The sequence below is a fragment of the Muntiacus reevesi genome, chromosome 4 (assembly GCF_963930625.1).
Source record: "Muntiacus reevesi chromosome 4, mMunRee1.1, whole genome shotgun sequence".
In the NCBI taxonomy this organism is placed as follows: domain Eukaryota; kingdom Metazoa; phylum Chordata; class Mammalia; order Artiodactyla; family Cervidae; genus Muntiacus; species Muntiacus reevesi.
Window position 1 is genome coordinate 158,529,086 of NC_089252.1, and position 12,532 is coordinate 158,541,617.

Genomic DNA, 12,532 nt, shown 5'->3' on the forward strand with positions numbered 1-12,532 from the left:
CACTGCACCAGATTTCCTCTTAGGTAAAGGAGTCAGGAGGAGTGAAAGTTTGGTGTGGAAATAATAAATCAATTGCCTATATGTTTTTGTACCCCAATATTCAGTTCAGTTCAGTTGCTCAGTCATGTCTGACTCTTTGCCATCCCATGGACTGCAGCATGCCAGGCTTCCCTGTCCATCACCAACACCCGAAGCTTGCTCAAACTTAGATCCATTGAATCAGTGATGCCATCCAACCATCTCATCCTCTGCCATCCCCTTCTCCTCCTGCCTTTGATCTTTCCCACCATCAGGGTCTTTTCTAGTGAGTCAGTGCTTTGCATTAGGCGGCCAAAGTATTGGAGCTTCAGCTTCAGCATCAGTCTTTTCAATGAATATTCAGGACTGATTTCCCTTTAGAATGGACTAGTTGGATCTCCTTGCAGTTCAAGGGACTCCCAAGAATCTTCTCTAACACCTCAGTTCAAAAGCATTATTCTTCCGCACTCAGCTTTCTTTATAGTCCAACTCTCACATCCACACAAGACTACTGGAAAAACCATAGCTTTCACTAGGCGGACCTTTGTTGGCAAAGTAATGTCTCTGCTTTTTAATGTGCTGTCTAGGTTGGTCATAGCTTTTCTTCCAAGGAGCAACTGTATTTTAATTTCACGGCTGCAATCACCATCTGCAGTGATTTTGGAGCCCAAAAAAATAAAATCTGTCAGTGCTTCCATCATTTCCCCATCTATTTGCCATGAAGTGATGGGACCAGATGCCATGAGCTTAGTTTTCTAACTGTTGAGTTTTAAGTCAGGTTTTTCACTCTCCTCTTTCACTTTCATCTAGAGGCTCTTTAGTTCCTCTTCACTTCCTGCCATAAGGGTGGTGTCATCAGCATATGTGAGGTTATTGATATTTCTCCCAGCAATCTTGATTCTAGCTCGTGCTTCACCCAGCCTGTCATTTCACATGATGTACTCTGCATAGAAGTTAAATAAGCAGGGTGACAATATACAGCCTTGACGTACTCCTTTACTGATTTGGAGCCTGTCTGTTGTTCCATGTCCAGTTCTAACTGTTGCTTCTTGACCTGCATACAGATTTCTCAGGAGGCAGGTCAGGTGGTCTGGTAGTCCTGTCTCTTTAAGAATTTTCCAGTTGGTTGTGATCCACACAGTCAAATGCTTTGGTGTAGTCTTTAAAACAGAAGTAGATGTTTTTCTGGAACTCTCTTGTTTTTATTTAGATTATCTAAGCAAATATTGTGGTTATTTTGAGTCTAATATTAGAATATCTGTATTCAGTATTCTCTAGCCTCAAGCTACTTTTGCCTAGATAGGTGTGTGGTTGGGTGGAAACTGAATCTATTTGACAAGGCATCAGTTGACAAATGGTTTCCCTACCCAGAATGATTCCAAAATTCCATGCCTCCCAAGAGAAACATATTCAGAGCTATCCAGTGGGAAACCAGAGTCCCTATCAATGAAGTCTGGAGGTCACAAGTCAGACCAAGTGATTAAACAGACATTTCTCCAAAGACGACATAGAGATGGCTAACAAACACATGAAAAGATGCTCAACATCACTCATTATCAGAGAATGCAAATTAAAACCTCCATGAGGTACCATTACACTTCAGTCAGGATGGCTGCTATCCAAAAGTCTATAAGCAATAAATGCTGGAGAGGGTGTGGAGAAAAGGGAACCCTCTTACACTGTTGGTGGGAATGCAAACTAGTACAGTCACTATGGAGAACAGTGTGGAGATTCCTTAAAAAACTGGAAATAGAACTGCCATATGACCCAGCAATCCCACTACAGGGCATACACACCAAGGAAACCAGATCTGAAAGAGACACGTGCACCCCAGTGTTCATCGCAGCACTGTTTATAACAGCCAGGACATGGAAGCAACCTAGATGCCCATCAGCAGACTAAAGGATAAGAAAGCTGTGGTACATATACACAATGGAATATTACTCAGCCATTAAAAAGAATTCATTTGAATCAGTTCTAATGAGGTAGATGAAACTGGAGCCCATTATACAGAGTGAAGTGGACCAGAAAGAAAAACACCAATACAGTATACTAACGCATATATATGGAATTTAGAAAGATGGGAATGATAACCCTATATGCAAGACAGAAAAGGAGACACAGATGTATAGAACAGACTTTTGGACTCTATGGGAGAAGGCGAGGGTGGGATGATCTGAGAGAATAGCATTGAAATATATATATTATCTAGTGTGAAACAGATCACCAGTCCAGGTTGGATGCATGAGACAAGTGCTCAGGGCTGGTGCACTGGGATGACCCAGAGGGATGGGATGGGGAGGGAGGTGGGAGGAGAGTTCAGGATGGGAACACATGTAAATCCATGGCTGATTCATGTCAATGTAGGACAAAAACCACTACAATATTATAAAATAATTAGCCTCCAACTAATAAAAATAAAGGAAATTAATTAATTAATTAATTAATTTTTAAAAAAGAGTTGTGATAAATTTGTAGACAAAACAATAGAATCAATTGCTTGAGAACTGAGTTTGATGAGTTGAAATTAGGCTTTGAGAATTTACAATTGTTGAGTTAAAGCAAACAAACAGATTTACATTTGTTGAGTTCGAACAAACAAACTCTGTGCATGGTAGAATTCTGTAACTAGCTTTTATTTGCTCATTTTGCACACATGTGTGCATGCTGTCATTTCAGTTGTGCCCGACTTTTTGCGACCCTACAGACTATAGCCCACCAGGCTCCTCTGCCCATGGGATTCTCCAGGCAAGAATACTGGAGTGGGTTGCCATGCCCTCATCCAGGGGACCTTTCTGACCCAGGGATCGAACCTGTATTTCCTGTGTCTTCTGCATTGGCAGGAGGGATCTTTACCACTAGCACAACCAGGGAAGCCCTTTGCACATGCTGATCATCTCATAAAGCCAGATTAACCCAGCCTAAAGACTTTTTAATGGGCCTAATAATTTTTTACCCCATTCTGTAGTAGTTTTGTTTCATCTACAAAGAAGAGCACCTGTCTGCCAACATTTTCTCACCAAAAAATGAAAAATTTTTTGTTTTCACAAACAGGGAACCAGTTAAATGCCCAAGGACTCTGCCAAGTGCTAATCACACAGTTTCTGATCTCCAGTGGGCAAAGCAAAGAGACAGGAATGACTGGTCACTATGGAATCACAGTTGAGAGTAAGTTCAAAGGCTTACTTCAGAATTTCAGAACATGCTTCACCTCTTACTGTACTGAAAATCTGTCATCTGGCACTACGTGGTGAATGCCTTTAGACAATGATGAGTTTCTCCCTCACCTAATACTTAGAACTGGAATTTATTTATAATCCTGGCTGTGTCCACAGAGAACTTCAGGGAGGGCGAAGCCTGGTTCTAGACTTACAGGAACCAGGTTTGATCCCGACTTCCACCACTTACCAGCTGTATAAACATGGCAAGTATCTCACCTCTTTAAATCTCAGATTACTGGAATATAAAATGGAGATTGAAGTGGCACCAGATGTAGCGGTCATTGAAAAATAATAAGGTGATAAGACTATGCCACCCCAAATATGCCACGTTGGTATAAGGATTATTTTGAGCTGAAGTCAGTTAAGGAAACAGACACAGAACAAAGAAAGCTCTCTAGCTTTGTCTAGTTTGCGTGAAATCCGGACATAAATTTCCCTCATGACGGCGTCCTTCCTGGCCAACACTCTCATACCAGGAGGGGCAGAGTGGTTCTTAATCACTAGAGACAAGTCTGGACTCTTAGCTCATGGATGGCACTGAGAAGAATCTGCCTTACAAACCTTACTAAGATGAGCAACCCTTATCTTCTATTAGCTTTCTCAACTATTTACATCCCCACAATTCACTACTCTTGGAAGCTCAAATCCTTTTATTCTGTCATGTCTCCACATTTATCACTTATGTAAGATGATACATAAGCCTCCAGGTGTGCGTGCCTCTTTAGAGCTTTCACTTCGCTTCTGTGAAAAGTGAAATTGTTGGTCACTCAGTCATGTCCGACTCTTTGCAACCCCAAGAAACGTAGCCCATCAGGCTCCTCTGTCCATGGAATCCTCCAGGCAAGAATACTGGAGTGAGTTGCCATTACCTTCTCCAGGGGATCTTCCAGACCCAGGGATCGAACCCAGTTCCCCTGCACAGTAGGCAGATTCTTTACTATCTGAGTTGTGAGATCTCCCCTACTCATTTCAAAGGTTCATAAAACTTTTTCTCCTGCTAATCTGTCTTTTATCAGTTTTTTTTTTTTTCAGGGTCTCTAGTCACCAAACCTAACAGGGTAGATGAAACTGTTTTTTTTTCTCCCCAACCAATATCTCATATTCAAAAAGTTCTGTTTATATCCTGTAAAGGTATATGCCCAAAGTTGGTGGTTTCTTCATGCTCAAGAAACACAAAACATTGGAAATTTTGACTATTATCCTTGATTTACTTCTGGCTAATGCTACTTTTTCCTAAAGTTGCCTCTAAATTGGCTTCAGTAGGCCTATGAAGCAAATTATCATTACCTCTTTTATAACATTTTAAATATATTTAACATTTACTAGTAGCTTGCTTTCTGCTGAGCCATCAGTGTAAGTGAAGCACTTTCACTATCCCTATCTTACAGATGAGGAAACCAAGACTCAGAGATGTGAAGTAACTTCCTCTAGGTTGCACAGACCGCATGACTAATTATTCTGACAAAACATGGTCCACTAGAGAAGGGAATGGCAAACCACTTCAGCATTCTTGCCTTGAGAACCCCATGAATGGTATGAAAAGGCAGAACGATATGACACTGAAAGATGAACTCCCCAAGTCTGTAGGTACCCAATATGCTATTGGAGAAGAGTGGAGAAATAGTTCCAGAAAGAATGAAGAGATGGAGCCAAAACAAAAACAAAGCCCAGTTGTAGATGTGACTGGTGATGGAAGTAAAGTCTGACTATAAAGAACAGTATTGAATAGGAACCTGGAATGTTAGGTCCATCAATCAAGGTAAATTGGAAGTGGTCAAACATGAGATGGCAAGAGTGAACATCGACATCTTAGGAATCAGTGATCTAAAATGGACTGAAATGGGTGAATTTAATTCAGATGACCATTAAATCTACTACTGTGGGCAAGAATCCCTTAGAAGAAATGGAGTAGCCCTTATAGTCAACATAAGAGTCCAAAATGCAGTATTTGGGTGCAATCAAAAACAACAAAATGATCTCTGTTTGTTTCTAAGGCAAATCATTCAATATCACAGTAATCCAAGTTTATGCCCCAACCACTAATGCCAAAAAAGCTGAAGTTGAATGGTTATATGATAACCTACAAGATCTTCTAAAACCAACACCAGAAAAAGATGTGTTTTTCATCATAGGAGACCGGAATGCAGAAGTAGGAAGTCAAGAGATACCTGGAGTAACAGGCAAGTTAGGCCTTGGAATACAAAATGAAACAGGGCAAAATCTAACAGAGTTTTGCCAAGAGAACGCACTGGTCATAGCAAACACCCTCTTCCAACAACACAAGAGAGGACTCTACACATGGACATCACCAGATGGTCAATAATGACATCAGATTGATTATATTCTTTGCAGCCAAAGATGGAGAAGCTCTATACAGTCAGCAAAAACAAGATCGGAGCTGACTGTGGCTTGGATCATGAACCCCTTATTGCAAAATTCAGATTAAATTGAAGAAAGTAGGCAAAACCACTAGACCATTCAGGTATGACCTAAATCAAATCCCTTACAATTATTCAGTGGAAGTGACAAATAGATTCAAGGGATTAGACTTGATAGAGTGCCTGAAAAACTATGGACAAGAGGTTCATGATGTTGTACAGGAAGCAGTGATCAAGACCATCCCCAAGAAAAAGAAATGCAAAAAGGTAAAAGGGTTGTATGAGGAGGCCTTACAAACAGCTAAGAAAAGAAGAGAAGCAAAAGGCAAAGGAGAAAAGAAAAGATATACCCATCTGAATGCAGAGTTCCAAAGAATAGCAAGGAGAGATAAGAAAGCCTTCCTCGGGGATCAATGCAAAGAAATAGAGGAAAACAATAGAATGGGAAAGACTAGAGATCTCTTCAAGAAAATTAGAGATACCAAGGGACTATTTCATGCAAATATGGGCTCAATAAAGGACAGAAATGGTAAGGACCTAACAGAAGCAGAAGATATTAAGAAGAAATGGGAAGAATACACAGAAGAACTGTACAAAAAAGATCTTAATGACCCAGATAACCATGATGCTGTGATCACGCACCTAGAGCCAGACATCCTGGAATGCGAAGTCAAGTGGGCCTTAGGAAGCATCACGACAAACAAAGCTAGTGGAGGTGATGGAATTCCAGTGGAGCTATTTCAGATCCTAAAAGATGATGCTGTGAAAGTGTTGCACTCAATATGCCAGCAAATTTGGAAAACTCAGCAGTGGCCACGACTAGAAAAGGTCAGTATTCAATCCAATCTCAAAGAAAGGCAATGTCAAAGAATGTTCAGACTACTACACAATTGCATTTGTATCACATGCCAGCGAAGTAATGCTCAAAATTCTCCAAGTCAGGCTTCAATGCTACATGAACTGTGAACTTCCAAATGTTCAAGCTGGGTTTAGAAAAAGTAGAGGAACCAGAGATCAAATTGCCAACATCCGTTGGATCATAGAAAAAGCAAGAGAGTTCCAGAAAAACATCTACTTCCACTTTATTGACTATGCCAAAGCCTTTGACTGTGTGGATCACAACAAACTATGGAAAATTCTTAAAGAGACGGGAATACCAAATCACCTTACCTGCCTCCTGAGAAATCTGTATGCAGGTCAAGAAGCAACAGTTAGAACCAGACATGGAACAACAGACTGGTTCAAAACTGAGAAAGGAGTACGTCAAGGCTGTATATTGTCACCCTGCTTATTTAACTTATATGCAGAGTACATCATGCGAAATGCTGGGCTGGCTGAACCACAAGCTGGAATTAAGACTGCCAGGAGAAATATCAATAACCTCAGATATGCAGATGACACTACCCTTATGGCAGAAAGTAAAGAAGAACTAAAGAGCCTCTTGAAAGTGAAAGAGGAGAGTGAAAAACCTGACTTAAAACTTAGCTTTCAAAAAACGAAGATCATGGCATCTGGTCCCATCACTTCATGACAAATAGATGGGGAAACAATGGAAACAATGACAGACTTTATTTTCTTGGGCTCCAAAATCATTGCAGATGGTGATTGCAGCCATGAAATTAAAAGACACTTGCCCCTTGGAAGAAAAGCTATGACCAAACTTGAGAGCATATTAAAAAGCAGAGATATTACTTTGCCAACAAAGGTCTGTCTAGTTGAAGTTATAGTTTTTCCAGTGGTCATATATGAATGTGAGAGTAGGACCATAAAGAAAGCTGAGCACTGAAGAATTGATGCTTTTGAACTGAGGTGCAGGAGAAGACTCTTAAGAGTCCCTTGGACAGCAAGGAGATCCAACCAGTCTATCGGAAAGGGAAATCAGTCCTGAATATTCATTGAAAGAACTGTTGCTAAAGCTGAAGCTCCAATACTTTAGCCACCTAATGGAAAGAACTGACTCATTGGAAAAGACCCTGAGGCTGGGAAAGATTGAAGGCAGGAGGAGAAGGGGACGACAGAGGAGATGGTTGGATGACATCACCAACTTGATGGACATGAGTTTTAGTAAGCTCCAGGAGTTGGTGATGGACAGGGAAGCCTGGCGTGCTGCTGTCCATGGGGTCACAAAGAGTCAGACACGACTGAGCAACTCAAATGAACTGTCATCCCTGGTGATGAAGTAAAGATGGAAAGTAGAAGAAAAGATAAGAAGGGAAGCAAAGGAAAAGGGTCTATAGAAATGTTCTCTTGTTGAACAATGCCTTGCATGTGGTCAGTACTTAAATATTTGCTGGGCTTCCCAAATGGTGCAGTGGTAAAGAATCTGCCTGCCACTGCCAGAGTTGCAAGAGATGCAGGTTTGTTCCCTGGTTGGGAAGATCCCCTGGAGTAGGAAATGGCAACCTGCTCCAGTATTCTTGCCTGGAAAATTCCATGGACAGAGGAGTCAGTTGGGCTAGAGTCTACAGTGTCACAATGAATTGGACATGACTAAGCACACACACACTTTACACATACCTCCTAAATATTTGCTAGATGAATGACATACAGGAAATAAAAAAATAAAATTATATTAACAGCCAGTGAGGTCAGTTCTCCTCCTGGCCATAGCTCTTTAGCTATATGAATATTATCAGAAAGGCCAACTGTTCATCCCACCCTGAACTCTGTAAATACTGATTTCCCATCCACTTACCTTTATGACATCTTCTATCAGGTAATCACATGAAATTTCTCTGTGTGTCATATTATGTTTACAGCTTTATCTTTCTTCTCACCGCTATAATCTACATGATAGGCCAGCTGGGTGAGTAGATTAAAATTCTTTTCAGATCCACTCTTAATGCAGCTCTATGGTTCTGTCCTATAAGCCAGATAGAATGGAGTGTTTGTGAAAAAGCAGTGAAATCTCTTGGAACAAAATGTGATCATTTTTGCAATCATTCTGCCCCAAAGCACATTTATAAGCCAGTAAGTTCCCTGTTGTTCATTTCAAATTCTCATTTCCATCAGCCAAGCACAGAGCTCTGAAGATTAGATTATTTTAAAACTATTTGAATGTCATTTGCTGATACTATGTGCTAATTTCCCTGGGCCAAGTGTTTTGAGTTCATTCAGATTAGGGATTTCCATTAGCAGTTAAGCCAAGTCTCCTGTCCTTGACCCTGTAATTGAAAGTGATGAGGCTGTGACCATGACCTCCATTTCAACCTAGGTCAGAATTCAGTCTAATTGTCTGAGGAGCCTCTATAAATGTTAATAAAGAACCCCAAAGTTACTTCCAGTTCTCTGAAGAGCAATTTCAAACAGGATGTGTCTTTGCTTATCATCCACAGGCTTGAGTAAGATCCCCCTTGGGTCACAATTTGACAAGTTACATTCTATTCAGAAGTCTTGCAGTTTTAGAGAGCTGAAACAGAGTGGTCATTCCAAGAAGTAATGTGGCCACTCCTAAATGTCCTAAAAGTGGGGAAAGGTTGGTCACGTAGGCAGCGTCATCCTTAGAGCTAGCCAAATATATCCCCTGGCCTGCGCCCCACCCTGGTCTTCTTCTAGGCAAACTCACCTCCAAGTAATGAGGAGCCATGAAGCCAAGGAGACGTGTCCATACTGAAGTCACCCCCCAGTCCCAGATCATCCTCACCAAACGGGCTGTAGCAAATACCAGCCTCTTCCTTGAGTTCATCCTCCAAAGACAGTCATTGCACACTCCTGAGCCTGAGATAAGGCCAAGGTGTGACTACTGGGTAGGCAGGAGCTGGGGCAGATTGTAGACTGGATAACTAGTGTGTTCTTATAGTTACCCACATAAACCACTTTACCCCACCACCTCCCACTGTGATGGCTAGAGCCACCAGTGAGAAGAAAGGGGGCTTGGGTCCTACATTTGTACTTTTGCCCTGGGCTCTGCAAATGGCAGGAAAAGGACCACAGGAGGAGAGGGGAATGAATTAGTCGGGTCACCTCAAATTTGCAGGTTAAAGAATCTGGTTTATATACCGTAATATGCTAGCTCTCTAGCAAACACACCTCTCAAGAAGGTGGTACACAAATCAGTGGTCCGTTTTTCTGCAATGAGAACCAAAATGAGTTGCCAGGCCAACTGGGATGTTCATGCCAGTTGATCAAATATTTGCTCACTAGAGGAAATGCTGTACGGAAAACCAGATTATAATCGCATGTGTTCTTATCAAATGTGGAGTCAGAGGAATGGGAGTCAAGAGGAAGGCCTGTGCTTCAGGTTCATGTTTTTTGAGATCCAGGTTTGGGGATATGACTGCTACATGACCCCAGTGCTTACAATGCCAGCTTCTTAATCAGACATTTCTTTTCCTATTAGACAAGCTCTGAATGCACTTCTCCTGGAGGAGGGCATGGCAATCCACTTCAGTCTCCTTGTCTAGAGAATCCCCCATGGACAGAGGAGCCTGGTGGGCTACAGTCCATGGGGTTGCGGAGGCAGATAGGATTGAAGCGACTTAACACACAGCACACACAAATGCACATCTAGGATTGCTTTCCCCACTTGGAATTTATACCTCTTATTTATTTAATTTTTGGTTGCACTGGGTCTTTGTTGCTTCACACAGGATTTCTCTAGTTGCACCAAGAAAGGGCTCCTCTTCACTGTGGGGCTGGGGCTTCTCATTTTGGGGGCTTCTCTCTTGTGGAGGACAGGCTTCAGGCACGTGGGTTTCAGTAGTTGTGGGACACAGGCTTAGTTGCTCCTCAGCATATGGAGTCTTCCTTGACCAGGGAGCCAACCTGTGTTCCCTGCATTGGCAGACAGATTCTCACCCACTGTACCACTAGGGAAGTCCAGAATTTATACCTTTTAAAGTTAATTTTCAGAGAAAAATTCTCGGTTGATGCTTATTGGACTAAATGCCAGTGATAAACTTGAAAGAAAGTGTAGGAATCTTCATCGGTCATGAGAAGACTGACAACTATATACATCATTTTAGAGTTATTCCCATCCTGAGCATGGACATGGGAATTTCTCAGTTTTTATTAAAATTACTTACCAGAATTTTTCTTTTCATGTCCTTTGCTCATAATCTGGAGTAGCTTGCATTGGTTATTGTAAATGATGTTTTCCTGTATCCTGGATTTGAAAGCAAAAACACAGCAGGGATGGTCTTCAAGCTTTCCATCAGCCCTTCCCTGCCAATTCCTCCATCCGTTATTACCTTTTCTATTTCACTAGTCACCAAGAAACAGAAGAGACGTTTCAGAGTGGTTCTCATCGTCATAGACAGGAATAAACATGAAGTCTGGTGAGTATGTCATGTGTTACCTCCATCTCGAAGTTTAAAAGGTATTTGGATGTCTGTACTTTAGGTCTTATAAGAATCACAGAGGATTAAAATTCCAGAGCAGAGCACATCAAAAATGTGCGTGTGTGTATATGTGTGTGTTTTGTTGTTTAGTCTCTAAGTCATGTCTGATTCTTTTGTGACCCCATGGACTGTAGCCAGCCAGGCTCCTCTGTCCACGAGATTTCCCAGGCAAGAATACTGGGGTGGGTTGCCATTACCTTCTCCAGGGGATCTTCCTGACCCAGGAATCAAACCCATGTTGCCTGCATTGACAGGTGGGTTCTTGTACTACTGAGCCACCAAGGAAGCCCGTATATGTATGTGCGTGTGTGTATATATGTGTGTGCATGGGCATTGATTCCCTTTGTCTTGGTACTTCTAGGGATCTGTGATAGAAGCTGGAGGGAACTGCCAGCAGACGCTTGGCTTTCCTCAACTTGTGATGAGAAAAGGAGGAGTAGGAAAACATTGTCAAAAGAACCTGCTGATTAAACATGGGATGAGTGATTCCAAGTTTTGACAGGCAAAGAATGTGTTTCTGGATGGAATCGAGGCTGCCCAAATGTACACAGCATATTTATGAAGAGAATAGATAACCGGCCCACTTGATTTTAAAGCTATCCCCTGATTCAGTGTCTGCACTTAACACCCTGGTAAGATTTTTGGCCACCTGATATGAAGAACTGACTCATTGGAAAAGACCCTGATGCTGGGCAAGATTGAAGGTAGGAGGAGAAGGGGATGACAGAGGATGAGATGGTTGGATGGCATCACTGACTCAATGGACATGAGTTTGAGCAAGCTCTGGGAGATGGTGTTAAGGACACGGAAGCCTGGAGTGCTGCAGTCCATGGGGTCACAAAGAGTTGGACATGACTGAGTGACTGAATAACAGCAAAAGATTTTACAGCACACAGCATCTAAAGATCTCAGAAAACACTTTCTAGACAATTGTGTGCTCAAGATTGCCTCTTGCCTTTATTTACATTCTTCTCTCTTCTCGCCTCCTTATGAATCTCAGGCCATTGTGAGACCTAATATTTTGCTGCTCAATGAGGAAGCCAGAAGGAATCAATCTAGATGAACGTGCTGTCAAAAGGGATGCTGGTCCTGGAGAGGTCTGTCGACCACAAAATCCAGCAAACTCTGGTCATCAGGCTCACGAAGTAAGGGGACAGTCTGTTTGATGAAAAATACCCCAACAGCTACAGAAAACTGGACTCAGAAAACAATAGTAACAGTAACAATATTTACAGAAAATATAATCATCCTTGAAGGCTTGGCAATGAATGATATTTCCACTCAGACTAATGAAAACGCAGTTCTGAATTGTTATAAAACTTTGGTGTAAATATATTGCAGGATGGCATTGAGAGCAGGGGAGCTAGAATTCACACACACTTTAATGTCTACATGAATGAACGATAGTAGCATGTGTGTGTTATTTAGAAAAGTGATCCCCGATCAAGAATCAAGAGCTTAAATAACAGAAAATAGTTGCCTCTGGAGAGTGACATGGATATGAGTGAGAGAAATGTAGCTTCAGCAATAAGCTTACTGGTCCCATTCAACTTCTGAAATCACATTCATGTATCAC

The 12,532-nt window shown here is 41.7% G+C and overlaps 1 long non-coding RNA gene across 1 annotated transcript in view; it reads right to left on the reverse strand.

Moving 5' to 3' along the window:
- Positions 1 to 8,445, reverse strand: part of LOC136166141 (uncharacterized) — a 46,620-nt gene extending 38,175 nt beyond the window's left edge. Inside the window, exon 1 of the long non-coding RNA XR_010662858.1 lies at positions 8,313 to 8,445. This is a non-coding gene — a long non-coding RNA (uncharacterized lncRNA). The remainder of the gene's footprint in view (positions 1 to 8,312) is intronic.
- Positions 8,446 to 12,532: the final 4,087 nt, after the last annotated feature.